This window comes from Haliotis cracherodii, unplaced genomic scaffold (assembly GCF_022045235.1).
Source record: "Haliotis cracherodii isolate W230 unplaced genomic scaffold, xgHalCrac1.p SCAF_8, whole genome shotgun sequence".
NCBI lineage: Eukaryota > Metazoa > Mollusca > Gastropoda > Lepetellida > Haliotidae > Haliotis > Haliotis cracherodii.
The window spans coordinates 38,133,249-38,142,680 of NW_027266341.1; positions in this window are offsets into that span (position 1 = coordinate 38,133,249).

Consider the following 9,432-nt stretch of genomic DNA (forward strand, 5'->3'; position numbering starts at 1 on the left):
AAATTCATCTGTTATCCAAGATAAGGTACAATTTCGTTGTAAACTGGTCCACCTTTCTCGACCTCATCTGAATCAAATCTCCATGATTGCTACTCATCAAACGATGATTATTCCTCTTCTATTTCCGTCATCAATCGGACATAAAGATGGCTATGCTAATGTAGGGGGGGGGGGGGGGGCACATTTTTTTTCAATATTCAAACTACGAAGCCCCTCATCCCTCTGGCCAGGCCAGCAGGCCTCTGCATCTGTATTTACACCATGTTTGTACAGCACACACGCAAAACACTTCCAAGGGCGTATAAATAGCCGAGAGCCTGTTTACAAATAGTTAAGCATCCGTTGACATGTAGTTTTCACAGAAAACAAGAACCATTCGTGGTTTTCTATTCAATCACGTACTACGAAAATATACAGATGGTGAATGGAACATATCTTTGCCTGTTTCTGGGAAACATTCAGGCTTTGTCCATATGAATATCCTATTCATATTTATCAATATACAGAATTGTCATGTTTGGTTGAGTTGATCTCGATGGAGGCGTTGACATACTTCAAACCTATATAGACGAGACATTCGTCCTTTGTAGAAATGCCCCAGGGTCGTAATCCGTGAATGTTGAAAGACATGAAACGTTAATTTGGCGAATAAGCCTATATTTACTTCTCATTAGGTGAAAATGTGGATTTTATTACAAACAAGTGTCATGAAAGCGTTTTTTTCATAATGTTGTCATTTGGATTGGTATAAAGGTTATGTGTATTAAATAGGCTGTCTTCATCAACAAGTCAGCATACTGAAGTACGGTTATCAAGGTGAGCTATGGTTATGTTGAGATGCTTCTAATCAGGTGTCAGAATTTCAGCCTAACGTGTCCAGTCTAACGTGAGTATAATGTATATGATTAAATTGCGAGATATAACATAATATACATATACTTAAACTCTACAACATTAATAGTTTACATAAGCATCAGGACGTGGAATGCATCCGGATATGTAAAATAATTCAAATCACTCATGGACAACATCAAAACTATTTCCGTTCTCATGACAAAGAGGCTTTCTACCTACACAAAGCACCCTTTCAACTGAAATCTTCGTTCAACTGAAAGTTCCGATTCACAGAGAACGTAGAAAGACTAAAGTTAAAGATTTTATCAAACTCCTTCAGGGCAAAACAGTCTGTGAAAAATTACCTTTTCCGATCTAGCCTACCCCATGCCCAATCTCAGCGCGTTTATGAGATTAATCACAGAAATATTATGAGACGCTTCAGTGATAAATGTAATTGGCTAACATGGTCAGAGCAAACTACATGGTGTATGTGCGAGATGGGGCTTGGAGGTAGCGTTTGTGTTTTATAACAATAGCAGGCTTGTAGGAGTTATACAAACTGGATATATGTGTGTTTGTGTCATATTGTCCATGCTTTGAGCAGTTGATAGTGTCGATCTTTCGCGGAGTTGTAGATTAGATTTCGGTGTATGACTATAAATTGTTTGAAGGGTATGTTATTTTTTTAAATAAATCTTAAATCTTGAAATATGTATCATTGAGCTTGTCCGAGTATAAAATGATATTTACCGAATAAGTATGTTTGAAGAGAATTATGGAACAATCTAGAAAACTTTACCTGAAATTATTCACGTTTTTTTGTGGTTTTTAATTCGTTTCAAGGCTTAAACAAACCAGTATTTTTTCGAATGTATCCCTATTGTTTATAGCCACGATTTACGCCCGGCAAATCTGTGAAACATGATTGCGGGATACAATATTACAGACTCGTCAACACAAATAAACACTGGTCTCTGGACACAAATGTTAAAAAGAGGCATAAAAGGCGATTCTTTAATCTGGTTAAGAATATGGCAAAAGAATATACAATAATTAGTAATATCAAATTACTCATTATCTGAGTATTTTACAAGTAAATCATGTGTATGACAAGGAAATATTGTTTCACCCCATTTCTTTTCAAATTTTCTTCATGATCTGGAATCTTCTTTATTGGGTAATGAATTCGAGGGAATGAATATCGGTTGCTTAACGAAGAATGATATATACTGGGAGTGGATACATTTGATTGTCTAGTTACATGCAGCTGACACAATAGTGTTCAGTGAAACGTACCAAGGTCAAAATCAAATTATTAATTAATAGATATCTTTCAAGCACGCCTACAATAGTCGCAATGCACGCAACACACGGTACGTATCTGCTTAACGACCTAATCAATATGCCGGGTTTTATTTGTAAACTACCAAAGACTCATTCCTCCTGATGAAATAACCGACGGTCTTACTATACGAAATTTGTATTAAATCAGAGGCTACAAAAGGATCTCCCTGCCGTATCCCACTCGTTGCTTTATTCAGAGGGTCATCCCGCCGGACAGGGGTCACTCACAGGTGTTGTCTCTTCCTGAAACCCCTATCTCTGCATCTCAGTCCCGGAGGCGCTACCAGAATGGTCAAGTGGTCAAGGCGATCAGTTTGACTTCTCTCGCCCACTGGTCAGACACGCTTGACCCATCTGTCATAGTGATCATTCAAATTCCGATGCGCACATCAGGGGTGGTGGTGTTCATTATTACATGACATTACTTATGATTTGTTATTTTGTTCGGGCTACTACCAATACACGTACACATCAAAGGGTTGATTTCGTTTTAAACAAGGATATTGATATGAGCACAATAAAGATCTAAAGTTCATGTGTATTTATTGATTACATTTGACACAGCTAAATATATGCGCGTATAAGTTCCGCTATTGATTCACGGCACCGTCATTTATGACATTGTGCATCTAAAACATAAGGAATATTATCAATTTCATATGGCAATGTGATTCATGTCGGTCAATATATTTATATATACTACAAACATGTTAATAATGATATCAGTTGAGCCTACGTATCACCATGATAAACTCCTTCGGCGGAGCTGTAACTTGCGACGTTTTAAGACATTTCATTAAACTAAGAAACAATTGTATATATAAATAGGCCTGACATGGTTTTCGTTCCTTAGTGATCTTTCAAATTTCAGTTTAACATTCAAGGGGCGTACGGAAATCAATTAAAATTGTAAGATTGGTCTTTTCAATTACGCAATTGCCTTTCCCCTCCTTACATAATACGCCTAATCTCTATTCGACACGGTTTACTTATTATATAACTATTTGAACTGTCGATTCACCTTTTGCATAATGAGATAAACCGTTAAATCGGAGTCATCTTTTGCAAACAGCGGGAAGCTGTCTATTTGTTTTGGCAGGTCAGTGCTAAATACTGTTGTCTGTGACAGAAGCTGGCAAGATGCTGTCTCTGACCACCACCAAATATTGACCAATGGTCATCACCTGCGTCTGGTGTGCCCTGAGGGATCTCTCAGCGTGACCACTGTCCACTAAAAGCCGACTAATGGATTGCTGGTCACTCCTGTTCGGACACAATGCCTTGACCATCATCGGACAATCTCCAAACACTGTAATGACCCCCACCAATCTATTTCATCTCGTTAGCTGAAAATCACAACCACTTGTTATTGTAAATATCGAAAAAGTAATAAAATAGCGTGTGTACATTTCATTGTCTATTTCTCGCAAGCTGATTGGTGGGTATTGTCAATTTCAGAAGAGGAGGTACGAATTTCAGTGTAGACCCGAGACATGTGTGTTCGTCACAGTATGCTGTCTCCTTCAAATTGATTGTCGAGGGTTGTCGATTTCTTGTCAATAGCATCGCTACGGTAGTGGAAGGAGCTTTGATTAATCGGGTATAAAAGACCACTTTTGACAGTTTGTACATTGTACTTGAATTTAATTGGATAAATTAAAAATTGAAATCCACCCGAGGCTTAAGAAGTTTGAAAGGGCCTGATTGGCCGGTTGATAACACTATAGCCTGCAGGAACATATGATATTTTATCAGATGGAAACAGTTAATAAGGTTTCAATTTGTGGTTATTAGCGTTGATGTTAGAAACTTTTAGCCAGAAAATTGAAATTTGACTACAAAGACTTAAAACTTAAACCGCGGATCATGAGATAGAGACGGGGACGTTTTCCCTGTTAAACAGGTATGTGCCGGTAATAAAAAAAACACTCTCCCAGTCTCCTGCTGTATTATAATGTGTGTCACATATCAGAAATGAAACCAGCAATGTCTCGGCTGTTGAGAATAGATTTAAGTGAACGCAGAAGCTAACAGGTGCTATCGCAGACATGTCTTTCTAATCACGATGTGCAAATAAACCTGAAGATGATCTTGAAGTGAAATATCCTTCTAGAAACTACACTGCTGGGCAAAGGAAAGTATACACTCATGTTTATGGTTGCTAACAGGCAATGGGTCATTATTCGATGGTGATGTCTTGAAGGTATGACAATTTTATATTTGTTGCATTTTTACAAAAAGAAAACAATGACTTCCATGTTAAAGAAAAGGTGAATGACTTGACGACCAACATTTATAGAATCTGTCTGAACTCATGAGCTGTACATTTCGAACGAAATAATACTGGATCTGGTAGGATGGAATATGTTTTGTATCTTTACTTAGAAAATAACTTTTTTGCAAAGAATAATTGTAAGATTTGATGGGTCATTGCTCCTGAATTGTTAGCCAAGCAAAACATATCGTATGGTCATGTTGACCTTTCCTTGAGAGCCAGAGTTCCACTGATGTCCATATTACTTGTCTATATATCCGATTTTGAATTATTTCCTGTTAGTAGGCAGAAAGTGATGTAGAATTTTGTGTCGAAATCATTGGAGCTTAGTATCCAAAGTGTACCAAAAGGGGACGCTATTGTAGCATGTCCAGTCTGTTACTTCTTGTAACATATTTCTCCATTTTGCGGAATGTTGATCTTTTTTTTCATAATGTTTCCTTACGAAACATTTGTAAAAATATTGAGTGAGTTTTTCATAATGTCTGTAGGTGTTGCATATTAAAGGATCTAATGGGGTTAAAGACGGGTCTCATATTCGTCCAGTTGATTCCTCTTTTCTGCAGGATGTTTTTATGGAGTTTATGATGCCCATGTATGTCAAGACATTTATTTGTAAATTAAAGTTCGTCACAAAAGATGCACAGGATAGAAGATTTCTAAAACGCTTAATAATAATTGATATCAATCATTTCTTCTAATTCAAGACAATGGGCTATTCCAAGGAAGTGAAGGGGACCTTGGGTCCAGTTTTGTTTCCACTCTGGACATGGCTTTATTCTTGATAATTTTCCTGCCCTTACCGATGTTTACTTGTAGTCCAGAGAAGCATGCAGAAAACTGATGTACTTGTAGTACTGTGTGTACACGAGTTGGCACTAATACGCTTCTATGGAAAAATGACAATATGTTAAAACGTTTAAGAATATTTATGTTTCCCCTGAAAAACACACATATATCTACACGAAGGTTGACGTGTATAGTATATACTGATATGCTTAACTGTTTTGAATATTTCTAAGTGTTTGGATTTCTTTTTTTCCAATATTTTTATTTGTTGCATTTCACAACGGTTTTAAAAATGTTGCAGAAAAAGTGAATGACATGATGCCGAAAACTTATAGAATCTGTCTAAAGTCCAACTCATAAGTGCTGTAATATATCAGATGCACAAATCATAATCTTTTGAAATTCCACCATTGAATCTTTTACTTAAAAATGATTTAGTAACAAAATAGCGCACCTTCGATACGTGTAAAAAATGAAATGATTATATGCCTGATAATTAATTACCATGATGTAAATTATTAGTTTTTAAATAATTAGCTTATATATAATTAATTGTCAAAAGTGTTGCTTTCGAAAAAGACCGAAGTGTTTCTGTGTGTCTGTAAATTCAATATGCCCATGTCCCAGATTCTATCAAGTCGACAACGATGGCAGATTGGTAGAGTAATTGCAAGTCACACGTACCATTATACTCAGCAGTGTCAATGTTGCATTCTTAAGTGATGTAGCAATATATCCCAGGTTCAAAACATAATTTAGTTTGGTTCAGCAAAGGTCAAGTTATATTTAGATACAAATTGTCTCCAAAAGTAAGCGAAACGTCATTGTAAATTTGTTTTGTATTTTTATATTTAGCTTTAAAGGATGTTTTAATTTGATTATTATTTATACAAGCGACACTATTTAACCAATGCCTATTGATTGTATTGCCTCTTACTTTAATCTTAAGAAACGAAACATATATATCCCATTTATATATAAGATAGAAACCGACGTTTCGTACGGATACAGAAGGTTAAACATTGTAAATTTGATGAGGGATCGTTAAAACATTTTCGTAAACGTAATACTAATATAATGACTATCTGACCTCTTCCCAAGAGATCTTGCAACGGAGAACAACAACATTGAAAAATACTGCATACTCTGTCCTGTAATCTAATTTATTACGTTGATAATTCAAATTAATAGCATTGATATAGCATTTTCTAAATAAGTATTTTTTACCTTCCTTATGAATATATTTGTTCTACAATATATTTCACAAATAAGGTATCTTTGATCAGTTTTGAAGAACGAGCTTTCTTATGAAGTGTTCCGCATTATGTTTTGGAGTAAAAGATAAAAAGACTTTTGTGTAAACTGGTATGTGTTGTATGGACAAGCCCACTTACAAAACAGCATATTGAAATATTTTGTGTTTGGCGGCGAATTTAAGCTGTCGATCCCAATAGACGTCTTTGTTGGATTGGTAAATTGTCCACAAAATTCCGTAAATCCTGGGTAAATTTTGTATTTGCTTAATAGTTTAGATCTAACTGTCTCTGACGGTCTGCATTTAACCAAATTCGATTTTACCCGTCTAAAATATAAGTTATTAGCGTTAGACGAGCATAATTGGTATTCAGAATTGTGGAATGATAGAGGTTTACAAAATGGAAATAAGCTTCGTACTTATCGATTGTTCAAACACTCGCTGTCTGCTGAACCCTATGTTACATGTATTATGAACAGGTCTCATCGTAGTATCCTAAGCAAGTTACGCTGTGGCACATTACCCTTACAAGTTGAAATTGGTAGATTTGCTAAACCTATCACACCTTTACAGGATAGAATTTGTAAAGTATCTAATAATAAGTTGTAGAAGATTAGATACATTTTCTCATTAACTGTCCATTTTATACTGAATTATAGAATTATAAAGTCTGTTTAATACCATTCACAGCCTCCTGATTATAACTTAAAGTAGCATCGTGCTGATGTTGTAACTGTGAATATGTAACATTTACATTTTATGAAATCGTTACGTTTAGAACCATATATAATACATGCATATATACCATTTGAAATCTGGTAATATATACTACTCAAAATAGTTAAGGATCACTTGATTCTTAATTTGCAATGTCATGACAGGTTAAACAAAAACAAGAAGAATGGGTTGTCCCTTAACTTCTTTTGAGTAGTATATAACACTTACATGTGTAGCAAGCAATATTGATAAACGTGCGGGAATGTGCATGTGCAACAGTAGAAATAAGTTCAATGCACATTGGATGTTTGGGCCTTACCTCAAGTATATTCATGAAGTCCCTTGACTTTGTGAAACATTTTCATCAATTACCCATCTTATCACTATAGATATAACATATTAAACTTACTCTGTGTCTCCGCCTCAACAAGAAGGTCTAAACACGGCGACCATTTTCTACAAAATTGAAGTCGGAAAGTACCAGTTAGAACGAAGCGCAAAGGGAAATGGGTGACATTTTTTTCAGTTTCAGTGCTCGCTGTTTCAAGATCTTGTCACGTTTTCTGGTTTGAAAGACCATGATAGGGCAGGCGTACATACGTCGGCGTCCAGTAGCGGCACGTTCACAATACACACAGAGCTGACGACACTTGGACGTGACATCATTGGCAAGGTTAGAGATCAAATCGCCATTCCAGTAGGAAAGGGCTAATACTTTGAACTGGGATGAAATGTAGGTAATATTTCGTTTCACACACGCATGGGTCGTGGTCATAGGCATATGTATTTGTATAAGTACGTGGCAAAAGTATCAATGCCGCCGTTTGAACAGTATGCTAGTTATATCACGGCGTGTCAGGCTAATGTGGGAAGAAAGCCCGAAGTTGTGAAAGTCTAAGACGTTTACCTCTTTGGTGAAACCCACGGGGTATGGTGCTGACAAACCTAGAAATTTGATCTGAGCGAACTGGAATTCGAACGTACGTTCATATGTTTATGCCGTGCCCAAGGGATGCAACTCAGCACAGCGAATTGAATCGCCTCAGAAGACTGAAGCTTTCATGGCCTCCTAATGCTACTGATATTTATCAACTGCATATACACGTTCCTACATGACAATGTACAGAGAAACCGGATGAACAAGAGCGATACGTTATACATTGAATCCGTCTGGATTACAATTACAAAAAGTCCAGGTTTATGAATTTTACAAAAACGAACGTGACATAGCCGTTACATTTCTGTTTGCTTTGCGTTTGTAAAATTCGTTTTGCATAACTATAATTATGTAGACATTATTTAACATAAAAATACTAAATACTAAATACTATCATTGGATAAGATAAAAAAATAATAATCAGGATGTTTTTCTGCCAGTCGCAGATGTAATAAATATAGATTATTACACTAGCATGTGTGTGATACCGAGTTTACAGAAAGAGAGCAAGAATAAAAACGAATTCTTACACGACTTTCGTAAAATCAGTATGATACATATGCGAGTGAAACGATTTCTTTATTACTCATTATTTCTTAACTGTTTTGAGCTCCCCTTTATAAAATACACTGTTCACGACCGCTGTCTTCGAAACCTCAATTATCGAAAGACGTCAGCTATCTTCAGCTGTGACGTCGTTGCTAGTGAGACGTCATTCCGACCTTACGGAATAGAATGATTTGAATGACGTCAACAATGCCGTGTGGATGACGTCATCAATGCACTGGTGCGCCTGAAGTGTTATTTGCACAAGTGAACATTCGATTTCTAAGTTTGATTATTTCTAACACCATGGTAATAACAATCTTTCAACCATGTCTCATTTGTCCGTATAGACAAGTTTCACTTGTTATTTGGTGACCGGTTGGCAATTATTTTCTATCAAATAACATGATGTAATTAGCATGTTTTTTGGCAGCTTTCGACACATTTGTTCAAAAAAATTCCAGAGTGACATCTGAATGTAGCGCTTTGAACAGTTTTTTAAAAACTGTCATCCAAACAATCCTGTTAATCATTTTAGGTTCTGAATTAGCCATGGTTGAACTAGGTCAGACCACACGCATCGGTTGAAATGGTTAGTTGGTCATTTCAACAATTACACTCGTTGAATAACCTATAAACATTGTTTACACAATTATGCATCATATATTACAATTTAGATATATTTCCGTAACAGAAGACAGTTATTCAAATAAAACGATAATTTACTAAAAT